The sequence below is a fragment of the Rhinoraja longicauda genome, chromosome 16, assembly GCF_053455715.1.
Source record: "Rhinoraja longicauda isolate Sanriku21f chromosome 16, sRhiLon1.1, whole genome shotgun sequence".
Taxonomy (NCBI): domain Eukaryota; kingdom Metazoa; phylum Chordata; class Chondrichthyes; order Rajiformes; family Arhynchobatidae; genus Rhinoraja; species Rhinoraja longicauda.
The window spans coordinates 17,397,512-17,416,214 of record NC_135968.1 but is presented as its reverse complement, the minus strand read 5'-3'; the positions used below and the strand labels follow the sequence as shown (position 1 = coordinate 17,416,214).

General features: G+C 49.7%; 1 pseudogene across 1 annotated transcript in view; it reads right to left on the bottom strand.

Annotated features, from left to right (window-relative positions):
* The window catches only part of LOC144600909 (zinc finger matrin-type protein 4-like), a 143,386-nt pseudogene that overhangs the window by 85,213 nt on the left and 39,470 nt on the right, over positions 1-18,703 (bottom strand). Inside the window, exons 4-5 of the transcript XR_013548196.1 lie at positions 13,586-13,745; positions 12,482-12,697 (exon numbers count right to left, since the gene is read on the bottom strand). The product of XR_013548196.1 is annotated as a zinc finger matrin-type protein 4-like (transcript). The remainder of the gene's footprint in view (positions 1-12,481; positions 12,698-13,585; positions 13,746-18,703) is intronic.

Here is an 18,703-nt window from a genome sequence, read left to right as displayed (position 1 = left end):
TACAAATGTCACCAAAGCCAATTAACCTACAAACCTGTACATCTTTGGGACGTGGGTGGGAACCTGAGCACCCGCAGAAAACCCACGCAGTCACAGGGAGAACGTACAAACCCTGTCCAGACTGCATCTGTAGTCTGGATCAAATCCGGGTCTCGACTGCTGCTCCACTGTACCTCCTCCAAGGGAATTTCAGTTCACGCTGGGATGGGACGTAGTGCAACAGGAGCAATACTTATGAGCTGATTAATGATGTGCCTGACATGGCCGATGTAGAGAGGAAGCTCTGAGGATCCCTGGACATTTAAATTGCCCAATTAGAGCCAAGACTGTCTCAGTGTGCGTTTGGCAATAAACTCAGTAAAAAGGGACTTGGAGATGGAATAAATTGACTTGCAGCAGCGATGAGGAATGGGAACTGGGAGATATTTACATCATAACATAACTCTGCTGTGAGAAGCTGGCACATGGAACATGTTTTTATTCAACACTGAAATATTGAATTGGACCTGCGACAGACAAAAACGCCTGTTTATATTCAAGACAGGATTCCAATGGACTGTACTCTCCACTTACAGAGTGATAGAGTCATATAGCGCAGAAACAGGCCCTTCAGCCCAACTTGGCAATAATGTACCCATCTCTAGACTTTAGAGATACAGCGTGGAAACAGGCCCTTCGGCCCACCGGGTCTGCGCTGATCAGTGATCACCCCTTACACTAGCACTATCAATCGGCAATAGGTGCAGGAGGAGGCCATTCGGCCCTTTGAGCCAGCACCGCCATGCAATGTGATCAAGGCTGATCATTCACAATCAATACCCCATTCCTGCCTTCTCCCCATACCCCCTGACTCCGCTATCTTTAAAAGCTCTATCTATCTCTCTCTTGAAAGCATCCAGAGAATTGGCCTCCACTGCCTTCTGAGGCAGAGAATTCCACAGATTTACAACTCTCTGACTGAAAAAGTTTTTCCTCATTTCCGGTCTAAATGGCCTACCCCTTATTCTTAAACTGTGGCCCCTGGTTCTGGACTCCCCCAACATTGGGAACATGTTTCCTGCCTCTAACGTGTCCAACCCCTTAATAATCTTACATGTTTCAATCCTACAATCCCTCTCATCCTACACACTAAGGACAATTTACAATTAACAGAAGCCAATTAACAGAAGACAATTAACACAAACCTTCGTTGGAGTGTGGGAGGAAACCGGAGCACCCGGAGAAAACCCCTTGCGGTCACAGAGAGAACGTACAAACTCCATACAGACAGCACCCATGGACAGGATCGAACCCGGGTCTCTGGCGCTGTGAGGCAGCTGTGCCATTGTGCTGGCCGCACCGACCACCATGTCCTATCCACACTAGTCCCACCTGCCTGCGTTTGGCCCATATACCCTCTAAACCTATCCTATCCCTGTACCTGTCTAAATGAATTTTAAAGGTTGCTATAATACCTGCCTCAATTACCTCCTTTGGCAAAATGTGTAGGAAGGAACTACATCGAAGATCGACAAAAAAGTTGCTGTAACTCAGCAGGACAGGCAGATTCTCTGGAGAAAAGGAATAGGTGACATTTCGGGTCGAGACCCTATGTCTGACAAAGAGTCCTTTGGCAGCTTGTTCCATACACCCGCTACCCTTTGTGTAAAAAAGTTGCCGCTCAGGTTCCTATTACATTCTTCCCCCCCTTACCCGAAACCTATGTCCTCAGGTTTTTAAATTTCCCCTATTCCTGATAAAGACTCTGTGCATTCACCCTATCTATTCCTCGTGATTTTATACACCTCAACAAGATTACCCCTCAGCTTTCTTCACTCCAAACAATAAAGTTCTAGCCTGTCCAACCTCTCGTGATCTTACACACGGTGGCGCAGCGGTAGAGTTGCCGTCTTGCAGTGCGTCCAGCACTGGAGACCCGGGTTCGATCCTGACTACGGGTGCTGTCTGTACGGAGTTTGTACGTTCACCCTGAGACCACGTAGGTTTTCTCCGAGATCTTCGGTTTCCTCCCACACTCCAAAGATGTACAGGTTTGTAGGTTAATTGGCTTGGTACAAATGTCAATTGTCCCTAGGATAGTGTTAATGTGCAGAGATCGCTGGTCGGTGCAAACTCGGTGGGCCCTAGGGGTCTGTATCTCTAAACGAAACGAAACTAAACATCTATGTTTTCTTGCAAGCCAGCTCACCTTCGCTCATCAAGGAGCCACATCACCCTGGCCACACACTCTCTTGACTCCTGCCAAGTAGCACCATGCCGTTGACAAGGCAACTCTGGATGTTCAAAGTACAGGCACTCCCCGACGAATGCAAGGGTTATTTGTTGTGAATCCTTACGCAAGTCAGATTTAATGTAAGAATCACCATCCCCATCCCCTGCCCGAAATGACTCACTCAGTCCGAAGGAGGACCAGAGGGTGGTGAATATGTGGAATTCATTGCCACAGACAGCTGTGGAGGCCAAGTCAATGGGTATTTAAAAAACGGCGATTGACAGGTTCTTGATTAATAAGCAGGGCAAAGGTTATGGGGAGAAGAGAGGAGGGTGGGGTTGAGAGAGAAAAACAGATCAGCCGTGATCGTGTGGCAGAGCAGATTCGATGGGCAGAATGGCCTAATTCTGCTCTTATGACTTATGAGATCCAGACCAGTCCTAGAGCACTGGCAACTCAAGGTCTCCCAGCCTGAGAAATGACTGCCCTTTAGTTTAGTGTACCATTATTGTCACATGTACTGAGCTTTTTGGTTGCGTGCTGTCCAATCAGCAAAAGGACTATACATAAGTGTAAGAAAATAACTGCAGATGCTGGTACAGGTCAAAATGTGGTCATGATGAAGGGTCTCTACCCAAAACGTCACCCATTCCTTCTCTCCTGAGATGCTGCCTGACCTATTCACAAAATGCTGGAGTAACTCAGCAGGTCGGGCAGCATCTCGGGAGAGAAGGAATGGGTGACGTTTCGGGTCGAGACCCTTCTTCAGACTCAAATGCCTGACCTGCTGAGTTACTCCAGCACTTTGTTAATAAAGGACTATACGTGATTACTATCGAGCCGTCCACAATGTACAGATACAGGATAAAGGGAATAATGTTCAGTGCAGGATAAAGTCCAGTGAAGTGGCAAATCTCTGTGCTCCGATTTAGGGCAGAAGCTACCTCCATGCAGGTTTAACACTGGTACGAGTCTTTGCTTCAAAGTAAATTAGCCACAATTGATTGTAAACACTACAGTAATTACAAGCAAGGGAGTCAGTCGTGAATCTTCAGAGCTCCGGGGCAGAACATATACAGAGGCGTCGATCTTGGCCTGAGCTGCTAGCCGATTGATAAGGAGGCATTGGTCCTGTGCAGCAACAGCGCAGCCAACATGCGATCGCAATGCAACGGTTACCTCTGCCTGCCTCAATTGCGATCTGCACAAAGCAGAACTAATCATGCAACCATTTCCTCAGCTGTTCATGGCTGACCTAATCTTGTATCCAAATACTTGTGGTAAGCCCACTCCTTTTATTTCCCGTTGTCACTCTAAGTGTTCACCCTGTCTTTACACAGAACATAGAAAGTAGAACAGAAACTGGCCCTTCAGCCCACAATGTTTGTGCTGAACATGATGCCGAGACCAAGCCTGAAGAAAGGTCCTGACCCAAAACGTCACCTATCTATGTTTTTTAGTTTGTAGTTTTAGTTTTAGAGATCCAGCATGAAAACAGGTCCTTCAGCCCACCGAGTCGGCGCCGAACCAAAGATTACCCTTACACTAGTTCTGTCCACCGAGGACAATTGCAGAAGCCAGTTAACCTTACAAACTCCGCACAGACAGCACCCATCGTCAGGATTGAACCCTGGTCTGTGGCGCTGTAAGGCATCAACTGTACCGCTGCGCCACCCCACCATCACAGATGCTGTCAACTATTATCTGTCTGCACATAATCCATAACCCATTCCATGTTTCTATTGAAAAATCTATTAAAGGTCACTATCGTATCTGCCTCCACCACCACCCGTGCGTGGCAGAAGATGTTTGGCATGTATCCAACAACTTTTATAAACTGTTATGGACGTGCCATAGAAAGCATCCTATTGGGATGCATCAGGGCTTGGATTAGGAACAGCTCTGCCCTGGACCGCCAGAAACGACAGAAAGTTGTGGATGTAGCCCAGTCCATCACACAGACCAGACTTCCCACCATCGACTCCATCTACACTTCATGCTGCCTCGGAAAAGTGGCCAGGCCAACATAATCAAAGACTTGTCCCGCCCCAGTCATTGCCTCTTCTCTCTTCTCCGGACCGTCAGAAGATGTAGAAGCTTGAAAGCACGAATTGCCAGATTCAGGAATTACATTCTTCCCCACTGTTATTAGACTACCAAACGGGCCTCTCGTAAAATAGGGTGTAATCCCGATCTTCCAGCCTACCTCATTGTGGACATTGGCCATTTTCCCTGGCACTACAGTGCTACAATGCTGCATGACTTTTGTGCACGCTGGTATTTTTCTCTTAGCACTACTTGTTGTACTTGTGTTATGTATAGTATGATTTGACTAAATTACATGCAAATAAAAGCTTTTCACTGTATCTTGGTGCACGTGACAATAAAAGACCAATACCAGTACCAATGCAAGCTCACCGTTGGTACCAATGCAAGCTCACCAAGAGCCTATATAAATGCAGTATTTAATCCTCCTGTACTAGCCATTTTGAAGATGCTACTTTACTTAGGCTGAAAACCAGTTAATCTCCAGTCTGAAGGAGGACCCCAACTTGAAACATCACCTATCCACATTCTCCAGACATGCTGCCTGACGCGCTGAGTTACTCCAGCACTTTGTGTTTATTTAACTATATATCTATTAATAATTGGGCATCACGGTGGCCAGCCATAGAGTTGCTGCCTTACAGCAGCGGAGACCTGGGTTCGATCCTGACTACGGGTGCTGTCTTTACGAAGTTCGCACGTTCTCCCTGTGACCGCGTGGGTTTCCTCCGGGTGCTCCAGTTGCCTCCCACACTCCAAAGATGTGCAGGTTTGTAGGTGAATTGGCCTCTGTGAATCGTCCCTAGTGTGTAGGATAGTGCCATTTGATCGCAGGTCGGCCAGGACTCGCTGGGCTGAATGGCCATTCAGCGACCAGCGATCAACTGGCACTATCCTACACACTAGCTGGATCTCGAAACTAAACTAAACTAAACCAAACCAAACCAAACGAAACAGTGAACGGTGAGTAAATGTTGACTGAGCATTTTGTTTAGATAATTGCACAGCCCTTTTAAAATAAGTATCTGTTAAAATAGAATAAAAGTGTTAGACTTTTCAAGGAGGTGACATCATTTTTAAACAATTACATCATGTTTCCCAGTTGCAGTAATTCAATATATTATTTGCTTGATTTGATTTTCAAGAATAATATGATCATGATTATGTTGTAGGGGCCATTTAGCAAAATTATAGTTTCGGAATAAAAGGTTGAGATGATTGGTCTTATGATGTATTGTGGAGAACATCGAGAACTATAGGTAATGGCATGATTCATGGATATTTTTAAGGTCAGAAGAAGCGACAATAGGCCCTTTGGTTTGCTCCTGTTCTGTGAGGGCATGGCTAATCTGATCTTAGTCTCGGTTCCATCTTTAGTTTTTAGTTTTAGTTTTGGAGTCACAGCATGGAAATCAACCGAGTCCGCGCCGACCACAATCACCCGTTCACACTAGCACTATCCCACACGCTAGGGGCAATTTACAAAAGCCAATTAACCTACAAACCTGCACGTCTGTGGGATGCGAGAGGAAACTGGAGCACCCCAGGGAAACCCGCGTGGCCACAGGGGGGAACATGTAAACTCCGTACAGACAGCACCCGTAGTCAGGATCCAACCCGGGTCTCCGGTGCCAGAAGGCAGCCACTCTACCGCTGCGCCACCGTGCCACCCTTCCGGCCTGTTGCCTTCAATCCTCGAATCCCCTACTGATCAAAAATCCAGACTCCGCCATTCCCCTGGCTGCCGCCGCTGTCTCAGGGCACGTGAGGTCCCACAAATTCGTCAACTTCTGAGAGAGGAGATTCCTGTTCGTTAGAGTCAATACAGCATGGAAAAAGAGACCCTCAGGTTCGATCCTGACTACGGGTGCTGCACTGTAAGGAGTTTGTACGTTCTCCCCGTGACCTGCGTGGGTTTTCTCCGAGATCTTCGGTTTCCTCCCACACTCCAAAGACGTACAGGTATGTAGGTTAATTGGCTGGGTAAATGTAAAAATTGTCCCTAGTGGGTGTAGGATAGTGTTAATGTACGGGGATCGCTGGGCGGCACGGACTTGGTGGGCCGAAAAGGCCTGTTTCCGGCTGTATATATATGATATGATATGATATGATGATAGTATTCGTTTCGGATTAGTGCTTGTCAGTATGGGATTTGTGGGCCAAAGAGCTTGTTACTCGCTTTAAATAATTAAAATGGTAATTAATAGTCCAGGAGAAAAACAACATTGTTTGAACCTACAATAAACTGAATAGTGATGAATACAGAGACAACAGCAAAATTGAAACTCAGGATAAAGGAATCTACTCTGTATATGGAGTGCAAAAGCCAAAATGATAAAAGAGAATGTAAAAAAAGTTCGGAGAGAAGCCAAAAAGCAATTAGGATGCTTTGAAAAAACCACGGAATTAAATTATTAAGGAACATGAAGAGAAATTGTAACATATTTGGTAAGCCACCTTAATATCAAGAGAAAAATCAGAATGGGAAATCTAATCACTAAAAGTCACACACGATAAACTCAGGGATAATGGAAACGTTAGAGCAAAAGTATTAATTGATGACTTTGTCTGTGAGATTACCCAGCGGACTAATGTGGTGGATGTGACATTAGCTGAATGTGTAAAAGGGACATTTAAGATGGAATATGAGCAGATCATTGATAAACTAATCAAACTCTGATGGATTGCAACTGCACATATTAAAACAAGCGAGGGAATATTGCAGACAGATAAGAATTCATGAGCAGAGGGAATCGTTGCAGGGAAACAGAGTAGGGCTAATGTATTTTCTAAATTTAATAAGGAAGATAGAACAAGTCATGGAGTTGTAGAGCCCCTCAGCCCAACTCATCCACGCCAACCAAGATGCCCCATCTACGCTAGTCTGAATGCAAGTTGGTGTTGTCAGGAAATACTTTGTAATAGAACGCAAAATGCTGGAGTAACTCAGATGGGAGGGGGAGGGGGGTTGAGGAGGTGGAGGGGGAGAGGGCAGGAGGGAGGGAGGGGGTGAGAGGATGAGGAAGGGGGAGGGGGAGGGGAGAGGGGAGGAGGGAGGGAGGGGGTGAGAGGATGAGGAGGGGGGAGGGGAGAGTGGGAGAGGGGAGAGGGGAGGGGAGAGTGGGAGAGGGGAGGGGGAGGGGAGGGGGAGGGGGGTTGAGGGGGTGGAGGGGGAGGAGGGAGGGAGGGAAGGAGGGGGAGGAAGGGGAAGGGGGGAGGGGGAGGGAGGGAGGAGGAGGGGAGGAGGGGGGAGGAGGGGAGGAGGAGGGAGGGAGGAGGGGAGGAGGGAGGGAGGGGTGAGAGGATGAGGAGGGGGGAGGGGAGAGTGGGAGAGGGGAGGGGGAGGGGAGGGGGGTTGAGGGGGGTGGAGGGGGAGGAGGGAGGGAGGGAAGGAAGGGGAGGAAAGGGAAGGGGGGAGGGGGAGGGAGGGAGGAGGAGGGGAGGAGAGGAGAGGAGGGGAGGAGGAGGGAGGGGGGAGGAGGGAGGGAGGGGGTGAGAGGATGAGGAGGGAGGAGGGAAGGGGGAGAGGGGAGGGGAGGGGGAGGGAGGGGGAGGGGGGAGGGGCGGGGGGAGGATGGAGGGAGGGGGGTGTGCTACACCAATGCAGGAGAGGTTTTAGCCCAACGGGTCCACTTGGTCTAGTTCCGTACATAAACCCCACAACTGGATTCGACCCCTGCCTGTAACTCACTCCCAGGCAGCTGTTATTCTGTATGTAAAGCATCCGTTACATTCCAGCTCTAACTAAACATTAGACTTTATTTCAATCGATAAATTGATGTGCGTTATATCTGCAATCTCATTGACACAAATCAGTCTTGGTGCAATGGGCAGGATCCGATGATAATGTCTCAGGCTATGACTTAATTCCTTGGAGCGCAGGAGGGGGAGGGGGTGATCTTAGGCAAGAGCATAGAATCTTGAGGGGAATATACAGGACAAATGCAAAGAGTCTTTTGTCCTGAGTCAAGAAACAGAGGATGTAGGTTTAAGGTGAGAAGGGAAAGATTTATTAGGAACTTGAGGGGTAACTTTTTCACACAGAGGGTAGTGGGTATATGGAACGAGCTGCCAGAGGAGCTAATTGAGGCAGGTACTAGGAACATTTAAAAGGCATTTGGACAGGTACTTGGATAGGAAAGGTTTAGAGGGGTATGGGCTACCAGGCAGTTGGGGCTAGCTTAGTTGGGGCATGTTGGTGCGTATGGGTAAGTTGGGCCAAAGGGCCTGTTTCCGTGCTGTATGATTCTATAAGTGCTACACCTTAAATTCTCCATCTTGACAAAAGGCGACACAGTGACACAGCAGTAGAGTAGCTGCCTGACAGTGCCAGAGTCCCGGGTTCGATCCTGACTCCGGGTGCTGTCAATAGACAATAGACAATAGGTGCAGGAGTAGGCCATTCAGCCCTTCGAGCCAGCACCACCATTCAATGCGATCATGGCTGATCACTCTCAATCAGTACCCCGTTCCTGCCTTCTCCCCATACCCCCTCACTCCGCTATCCTTAAGAGCTCTATCCAGCTCTCTCTTGAAAGCATCCAACGAACTGGCCTCCACTGCCTTCTGAGGCAGAGAATTCCACACCTTCACCACTCTCTGACTGAAAAAGTTCTTCCTCATCTCCGTTCTAAATGTACAGAGATTATACCTTCTCCCTGTGACCGGGTGGGTTTTTTTTTCTCCGGGTGCTGCAGTTTCCTCCCACACTCCAAAGACGTGGAGGTTTGTAGGTTAATTGGCTTCTGCAAGTTGTCCCTCGTGTGTGGGTGGAACCTATCTATGTACAGGTGATGGCTGGTCGGCGCTGACTTGGTGGGCCGAAGAGCCTGTATCTCTAAAACTAAAAACAACATCGAGTATGATTTATATAGAAAATCAATGCATTAATAATGACTTTTGAATTAGTCCAAAGGACCATTTGCAGATTTCTGTCCTGCATGTGGTTTTGCTGGATGGTTTTTATCATCGGGGGAGCCACAAGTCTGATACTGATGGAGCTTTAATATACATCCTGGCTTGGGTCCAGTTCAGGAAAGAATTTGCAGATACCCAGTGCCTTTCCTGATCACAGGATTATATCCCCGGAGCACTTCAAAACGACTGCCGTTGCTGGTTTAGGGACGCTGCTGATGAAAAACCTCCACAGCCGGTCACAGCTGAGCGAGCGGCGAGGAAAGAGGGAGGGAGCGATCATGCATCTTTATAGCGCCTTGCACAAGTTGAAGGCCACCCGAGACTCGGCTGTTCTGGGTGACATTGTAGTGCTGGAGGCACGGGTGAGCTCACGTGCACGATCCCACAATCGGCAACGGGCAGGGTGGCCCAGTGGGAGAGTTGCTGCCCCACAGGCCCAGAGAGGCGGGTTCGATCCTGACCTCAAGTACTGACTTTACGGAGTTTGTACGTTCTCCCCGTGACCGCGTGGGTTTTCCCCACGGGTGCTCCGGTTTCCTCCCACATCCCAAAGATGTGTAGTTTTGGCAGGTTAATTGGCTTCTGTAAATTGTCCCAAGTGTGTAAGATAGTGTTAGTGTACAGGTGAACGCTGGTTGGCACGGACTCGGTGGGCCGAAGGGCCTGCTTCCACACCATATCTCTAAATGAAACTAAAGGAAACTAAACTAATCTAAACCAAAACTGAACCAAACCAAACCAAATCAAACCACACCAAACCAGTCTGAAGAAGGGTTGCGACCCGAAACCTATTCCTTTTATCTAGAGATGCTGCCTGGGCTTGCTGAATTACGCCAGCATTTTGTGTCTAAACTAAACTTCTGTTCATAAAAACACCTGAGGCTTTGGACCTCTTTGTTGAGTTGCATCCTTAAACCGCAATAGACAATAGACAATAGGTGCAGGAGGAGGCCATTCGGCCCTTTGAGCCAGCACCACCATTCAATGTGATCATGGCTCATCATTCTCAATCAGTACCCCGTTCCTGCCTTCTCCCCATACCCCCTGACTCCGCTCTCCGTAAGAGCTCTATCCAGCTCTCTCTTGAATGCATTCAGAGAATTGGCCTCCACTGCCTTCTGAGGCAGAGAATTCCACAGATTCACAACTCTCTGACTGAAAAAGTTTTTCCGCATCTCAGTTCTAAATGGCCTACCCCTTATTCTTAAACTGTGGCCCCTTGTTCTGGACTCTCCCAACATTGGGAACATGTTTCCTGCCTCTAACGTGTCCAACCCCTTAATAATCTTATACGTTTCGATAAGATCTCCTCTCATCCTTCTAAATTCCAGTGTATACAAGCGTTAGCTTTGAAGTGCTTTAGGAGTATGCTGAGTTCAGGTAAGCCACTGGGTATCTGAAAATTCTTTCCTCAACTGGACTTCAGACAAGATGTATATTAAAGTTCCATCAGGACATCCGTCAAGAGCGGTACAGTGACACAGCTGTTAGAGCCCCTACCTCACAGCACCAGAGGCCCAGGTTCGATCCTGACAAAAACCTAAACCTAAACATTCTGTGGAGTAGTGATCAGCCTCAACAACAACCTTCTGTGCTGAGGTTGGACAAAGGCACAGGTTTATGTTTAAGTTTATTATTGTCACGTGTACCGAGCGAGGTACAGTGTAAAGCTTTGTTTTGCCTGCTATCCAATCAGATCAGATAATACTACACATACATACAATCAGGTCACACTCAAGTACAACAGGTAGAGAGAGCAAAGGGGAAGATACAGTGTGCAGATTATAGTTCTCAGCATTGTAGCGCATCAGTTCCAGAGACAAAGTCCAATGTCCACAATGGTGTAGAGGTGAATCGGACAGTATCTTAGCTCGGATGGGACCACGAACTGGTCATTGGGAATTGGCTGTGGAACCATGGCTAAGGCACCTCCTCATCCCCAATGGTGGAACAAGGTTGAAGATGTAAAGAGCCTTCCAATCTTCTTCTGAAGCCACCCAAACCATGGTTGCATCACTGTCTGGTTCAGCAACTCGAACGCTCACGAGCGAAGGAGGCTACAGAGAGGGGTGGATGCAGTACGTGCGGCCATCACAGATACTGACCTCCCCACCACCAAAAGGATCTACAGGAGGCGCTACCTCAAAAAAGCAGCCAGCGTCATCAGAGACTCACTCCACCCTGGCCACGCTCTCATTTTACTCCTGCCATCAGGAAGAAGGTACAGGAGTCCGAAAACTCCAGGTGACCTCCAGGTTCAGTATTAGTTTTCTCCCCGCCAAAGTGTCACGGTGGCACAGCGGTAGAGTTGCTGCCTTACAGCACCTGCAGCGCCGGAGGCCCGGGTTCGATCCCGACTATGGGTGCGACTATGGGTACGTTCCACCCATGACCGCATGGGTTTTCTCCGAGACCTTCGGTTCCCTCCCACTCTCCAAAGACATACAGCTATGTAGGTAAATTGGCTCGGTAGAAAATATCCCTAGTGTGTTAAAATGCGGGGATCGCTGGTCGGCGCGGACCCACTGGGCCGAAGGGCCTGTTTCTGCGCTGTATCTCTAAACTAAACTAACCATCAGACTAGTGAACACCACAAACGCCAACTAAACTCCAAAATACAAACAGTTTTTTTAGTTCATGATAATTTATATAGAGTACCGTGTTTACAAACCTGAAGTGCTGCTGCTCAAGTAAGAATTTCATTGTTCCGTTTTGGGACATTTATGACAATAAAACACTCTTTTATGATCACCACCTCCTCAACTACCCCGATACCTCCCTTCCCAGTGGGGTAACAGGAGACCCCCAGAGCTAAACATGGTCCATGCATTCAGCCGGCAAGGGCATTGCAGGAGGTGCAGTACAAAGCTTTGATTGGCACGCTATTCAATCAGATTAGATAATATTATACATAAACACAATCGTGCCAAACTCAAGTACAGTAGGAAGAGCAAGAGAGGGGGAAGACAGAGTGCAGGATATCGAGAGAGAAAGTGAGCAAGGGAGCAAGATGAGGGGGAGAGAGGGAGAGAGGGAGAGAGAGGGGGGGGGAGGGAGAGGGGGAGAGAGAGGGGGGGGAGGGGGGGGAGAGAGGGGGAGAGAGAGGGGGGGGAGACAGAGGGGGGAGACAGAGGGGGGAGACAGAGGGGGGGAGACCGAGCGGGGGAGACAGAGGGGGGAGAGACAGAGGGGGGAGACAGAGGGGGGGGAAAACAGGGGAGGGGAGAGAGAGGGAGAGAGGGAGAGAGTGCACTGGGGGATTCTGGCAGCAGGTGAGGAGGGGGGATAAGGAGGGGGTGAGCGTACCTCTGAGAGCCTCGCAGTCCAGCGTCTTCCCCAGCTGCTGCAGTAGCTTGACCCTGGCTGCGTTCCTCTTGTGCTTCTTGCCATCGTAGTGCTGTTGGGCCCATCATGGGGTTGTTTAAACCAGGCGCTGCAGAGTCGGCAGAACTTGGCCAAGTCGCCGTTGTCCGTGACGGGGAAGGTGGGGGGTCACAGGAGGCAGCGATTCGGGAGAGGACTCTGGGATATAAAATAATAATTACAGGGTAAAAATCACATCTAAGAACCGGAAAGATTGACCACAAAGCGCTGGAGTAACTCGGCGGGTCAGGCAGCATCTCCGGAGAAACGTGGGCAGGTTGGAATGAGTGCGGACGGAAACATTTGGATAGGGATGTACCGGAGGGCATAGTTGTGAGGACTGAAGGAGACGTGCGGGACAAGGGTGCTGTTTTTACGCAGAGGGTGGTGGGTGCCTGGAGCGAGCTGCCAGGGGTGGTGGCGGAGGTAGATGTGATCGTAGCGTTTTAAGAGAGACACGTGGATATGCAGGGAATGGGGGGGGGCGAGACAGGGAATGGGGGGAAGATCACGTGATGGGGAGGGGGGGGCACTGAGAGCAAAGGGGAACCGGGGTAAGGGGGGGGGGTGTTCTGGTTCAACGTGCCGCGGCAGGCAGTGGATAGGAATGTTTGGTGAATGTTTGTAACCTTGTAGGTGCCAAGGCGTAGGCGGCCATTGGGCAATGTCTGGTTGGGGCCCGCCGTCTGATTTCACCGGGTTGTGCGCAAAGCAAAGCGGGGGAGGACCACAGTCCAGGGTCCTTCCGCTGCTGGACATGGGGGGGGGGGGCATGGTCTGGTGGAGACGCCCCTCCAAATAAGGGATACTGTGTAAATGTCTGCAAATTTGGAAGTGAATGTCTGTATCGAATGTGTGTAACCTCCGGAAATGTCGGATGGGGTTGTTAAAAAAGAAGATGGTTTTGTAAATATTTATTACTTGAATAAAGTATCTCTTGATATTAAAAAAAAAAAAAGAAAGAAATTTCACTGTGACAAGGAGGTGCCATTGAATCGTTGGGTGGGGGTGCGGAGAGAGGGGGTGGGAACTGCCGAGGGGGCTTACCTGCTGTGGGCGCGGGCACCGGCGACTCTCCCAGCACCAGGCGCATCCTCTTGGCGTGCGTCTTGCCCTGGTAGTGCGACTGGGCCACGATCACGGAGGTGAAGAACATGTTGCAGAGGGTGCAGCACTTGTTACTGTCAACCTCCCTGTCATCACTGTCCTAGCAAGCAAAGAGGGAGCAGGGTGGAGTGTGATAGGTGGAGAGGGGGGAGAGAGAGGGGGGGAGGGAGAGAGGGGGGAGAGGGAGGGGGAGAGAGGGAGAGAGAGAGAGGGGGGGGAGAGAGAGGGGGGGAGAGAGAGGGGAGAGAGAGAGGGGGAGAGAGGGGGAGAGAAAGGGGGGGAGAGAGGGGGAGGGAGAGAGGGGAGAGCGAGAGAGAGAGGGGGAGAGAGAGGTGGAGAGAGAGAGAGAGAGAGGTGGAGAGAGAGGGGAGAGGGGGGAGGGAGGGGGGAGAGAGGGGGGGAGGGAGGGAGGGGGGGAGAGAGGGGGGGAGAGAGAGGGGGGGCGAGAGAGGGGGGAGAGGGGGGAGAGGGGAGAGGGGTGGAGAGAGAGAGGGGGAGAGTGAGAGGGGGCAGAGGGGGGAGAAGGGAGGGGGGGCAGAGGGGGGAGAGAGAGAGGGGGAGAGGGAGAGGGGAGGGGAGGGGGAGAGGGAAGAGGAGAGAGTGGAGTGGGAGAGAGAGGGAGAGGGAGATTGTAAGAGAGAGCGAGTGATGGAGAGGGAGATAGAGAGATAGGGTGACGAGAAGGGGTGGGGAGAGAGCGGGAGAGAGATGGAAGAGGAGGAAGAGAGAAAGGAAGGATGATCAAACAACACTCACTGCCGATCTGCTGACTACCAATCGTGAACCGTCTCACAAACTGGAAGAAAGGTGGTTCTCTAATGACACAGCAAGGTTCAGCCCTCTGCAACTTCCATGTCACTTGGACAGGTCCATGGATAGCACAGATTTAGAGGGGTATGGGCCCAGCGCGGGCAGGTGGGACTGGTGTAGATGGGGCACCTTGGACGTGTGGTGCTGAAGGGCCTCTCCGTGCTGTGTGACTCTATGCCTATAACAGCCGTGAGGTAAATAATATCTCCCACTGCTACAGACCCCGAGCATGCTACTGATCCCATGTCACCTACTGCGGTTGCCCAGAGCAGTTTGTTCCTTTGGCTAGCGCCTGGGACTCACCAACATGCTCGTCCTCCAGTTTCACGTGTTAGCTGAGAACCTCCATCCAGCGATGGGAAGAATTGGAAAGGTACCAAGTAGTGTCCCGACACCCAACAACATAACTCCTATCCGGCAGAAGGTACAGAAGCTTGAAAGCACCCACCACCGGACTGAGGAACAGCTTCCTCCCCTCTGTTATCAGGCTTCTGAACGGTCCTTCCATAAGCTCGGGTCCTGTACGACTCACCTCGACCCCATTGCGGACATTGGACTTTGTCTCTGGAACTGATGCACTACAACGCTGAGAACTATATTCTGCACTCTGTATCTTCCCCTTTGCTCTACTTATTGTACATGAGTTTGACTTGATTGTGTTTATGTACAGTATTATCTGATCTGATTGGATAGCATGCAAAACAAAGCTTTACACTGTACCTCGCTCGGTACACGTGACAATAATACACCTAAACCTAAATAAACAGAGTCCACAGTGTCCAGATACAGGATAAAGAGTATAATGTTTAGTGTAAGATAAAGTCCAATTAATGATAGCTCAAAGGTCTCCAATAATGTAGATGGGAAGTCGGGACCGCTCTCTAGCTGGTGGTAGGATGGTTCCGTTGCCTGATAACAGCTGGGAAGAAACTGCCCCTGAATCTGGAGGTGTGCATTTTCACACTTCTGTACCTCTTGCCTGATGGGAGAGGGGAGAAGAGGGAGTGACTGGGGTGAGACTAAGCAAGAGAGAATGATAAGGGGAGAGTGAGTGAGGTGGTGGGGAGGAGGAAAGGGGGGGGAGTGGGAAAGAGAGAGAAGGAGGAGAGGTGGAGTTAAAATGATTCACAACCGACCTTGACAGAGAGGTGCTGCATGACCTGTTGAGTTCCTCCAGCACTTCGCTTTTGGTCAGGGTTCCATCATTGTAGTTTATTGTGACCCCCATGTATTAGAGTCATAGACATACAGTGTGGAAATAGGCCCTTTGGCCCAACTTGCCCTCACCGGTCAACATGGCCCATCTACCACTAGTCCCACCTCCCTGCGTTTGGTCCATATCCCTCTAAACCTATCCTGTCCATGTACCAATCTAATTGTTTCTTAAACGTTGCGATGGTACCTGCTTCAACTACCTCTTCCGGCAGCTCGTTCCATACACCCGCCACCCTTTGTGTAAAAAAAGTTACCCCTCAGGTTCCTATTAATTCTTTCCCCTCCCCTCACCTTAAACCTATGTCCTCTGGTTCTCGATTCCCCAACTCTGGGCAAGAGACTCTGTGTGTTTACCCAATCTATTCCTCTCACGATTTTGTGCACTTCTATAAGATCATGTACACTTTTAGAAGACCAGTTTTCTTCACATTTGGCTCATCGAAAATCTTACAGCGGAGCTGAACTCAATGCCATTTGTATACATTGGGTATGCAAGCAAAGAATGTCACTGTGCCTATTCACACGTGGCAACAAAGGGTTCCATTCCATCCAAGTCTACCCTTCCTTCAACATGCTGGTGGCAGCTTCATTGCCCTGAGACCAGACACAGCACTGGCACACAGCTGTGGCCACAAGGCTACTCACTCCCTCAGTAACAGGGGTCGGTCAGAGGTTCTACATGAGGCTTCTACACCCCCTTCGCTTCGGTCCGAATGTAAAGGTCTGAAGATGGGTCTCGACCCGAAACATCACCCATCCTTTTTCTCCGGAGACGCCGCCTGACCGGCTGAGCTACTCCAGCACTTTGCGTCTGTCTCCCAAACGTGTAAGATCTCCGTGTGATAGCCGGAGAAATGATTGGCGTTAAAGAACATCCTGGCCAAGCCCTCAGTAAACACAGCTCGGAGGGAAATGGTGTGTGGAGCTCTCACACGACAGATGGAGCAAATGTGCAGAGATGCGCAAATCACAGTCAGTGAGCATGTTGATGCAAATGTATTTACTGTCTTCTCTCTGAAGCCAAGATGCCCCAGCTCCATGCCCCACGTCTCCTGGGTCTTCATCTGACTGCAGGGTAGGAGATAGTTCCTTGGAGGACCTTGAAGGAATTAGATCACAGCTGGACCAACTCTACCGCTGGTCTACCTCTATAAGATCACTCCTCATCCTCCTGTGCTCCAAGAAATACAGTCCTAGCCTGCTCAACCTCTCCCTGGATCCCAGGCTCTCGAGTCTTGGCAACATCCTCGTTAAGATTCTCTGCACCTTTCCAGCTTAGTGCATGGTGACCACACCTGAACACAATACTCTAAATGTGGCCCCACCAATGTCTTATGTAACTGTGACAAGGCCTCCCAACTTCTACACAGCCTTCTTAAATGTGATGAATTAGACCTGTCTGCAGCTAAATTGCTCCAGCTACAAACTCAGTGAAACATTTACGTTTGGGATCTCGGCCAAATAATTGATGCAATTGTGGACATCAAAGAAATATAACTGCAGCACCTGGAAGCCTAAAACCTAACCAGAAAATGGTGGAAATACTCAGCTGGTCGGGCGGCATCTGCGGGGAGAGAAGTAGAGTCAATGGTTCAGGCCGAAGATCCTTCGTCAGAACTGGGATGGAGACACTACATGCGGCACAGTGGTACAGCAGCAGAGTTGCTGCCTCATAGCACCAGAGACCCGGGTTCGATCCCGACTATTGGTGCCGTCTGTACGGAGTTTGTACTTTCTCCTGGTGACCACATGGATTTTCTCCGGGTGCTCCAGTTTCCTCCCATAATCCCAAAGACATACAGATTTGTAGGTTAATTGGCTTCTACAAATTGCCCCTGGTTTGTAGGGTAGAACTGGTGTATTGGTGATCATTGGTTGGCATGGATTCTGTGGGCCAAAGGGCCTGTTTCCACGATGTATCTCTAAACTAAACTAGTCTGAAGAAGGGTTCTGACCCGAAACGTCAACTAGTCCTTTTCTCCGGTGATGTTGCCTGACCCGCTGAGTTACTCCAGCATTTTGTGTCCATAAGCTAAACTACCATGCTCATTAAGGTGTTCAGCATGGGCATGGTGGGCCGGTGGGCCGAAGGGCCTGTGGCTGTGCTGCACCGTTCCGTGCATGGAGGGTGGGAGGGATGTCTCTGATGGCGGAAAAGCTGCATTGACCATGGAAACAAGGTTGACTGGTCAATGAGTGAACGGGAACAGTTAGAGGGGAGAACATGGATAAAAGAGTGTAGCAATTGCAAAATGCAGAGCAGGAAGACGTGACCGGCTGGTCAGGATGGCCGTACCATCCACTCCCTGGGCAAACAACGAAAAGGGGAAAACATTAAGTGTTACAATGAGTGGTGGGTTTCTTACGAGGGTCTCCCTCCCTTCCTGCAAAGATCTCAATATTGTCAATAGACAATAGGTGCAGGAGGAGGCCATTCGGCCCTTCGAGCCAGCATTGCCATTCAATGTGATCATGGCTGATCATTCTCAATCAGTACCCCGTTCCTGCCTTCTCCCCCATACCCCCTGACTCCGCTATCCTTAAGAGCTCTATCTAGCTCTCTCTTGAATGCACTCAGAGAATTGGCCTCCACCACCTTCTGGGACAGAGAATTCCCCAGATTCACAACTCTCTGACTGAAAAAGTTATCCACCTATCACTTGCCAAACTTTGCCTTGCCCCTCCTCTCTTCCAGTTTTCTCCCCTCTCCTCCCCCCCCCCCCATCCAACCCCAATCAGTCTGAAGAAGGGTCCCGGGGTGCCGTCTGTACGGAGTTTGTACGTTCTCCCCGTGACCTGCGTGGGTTTTCTCCGAGATCTTCGGTTTCCTCCCACACTCCAAAGACGTACAGGTATGTAGGTTAATTGGCTGGGAAAATGTGTCAAATAAAATTTTTAAATTGTCCCTAGTGTGTGTAGGATAGTGTTAATGTGCGGGGATCGCTGGGCGGCGCAGACCCGGTGGGCCGAAGGGCTTGTTTCCTCGCTGTATCGCTAAATCTAAATCTAAAAATCTAAAACATCACCTATCCA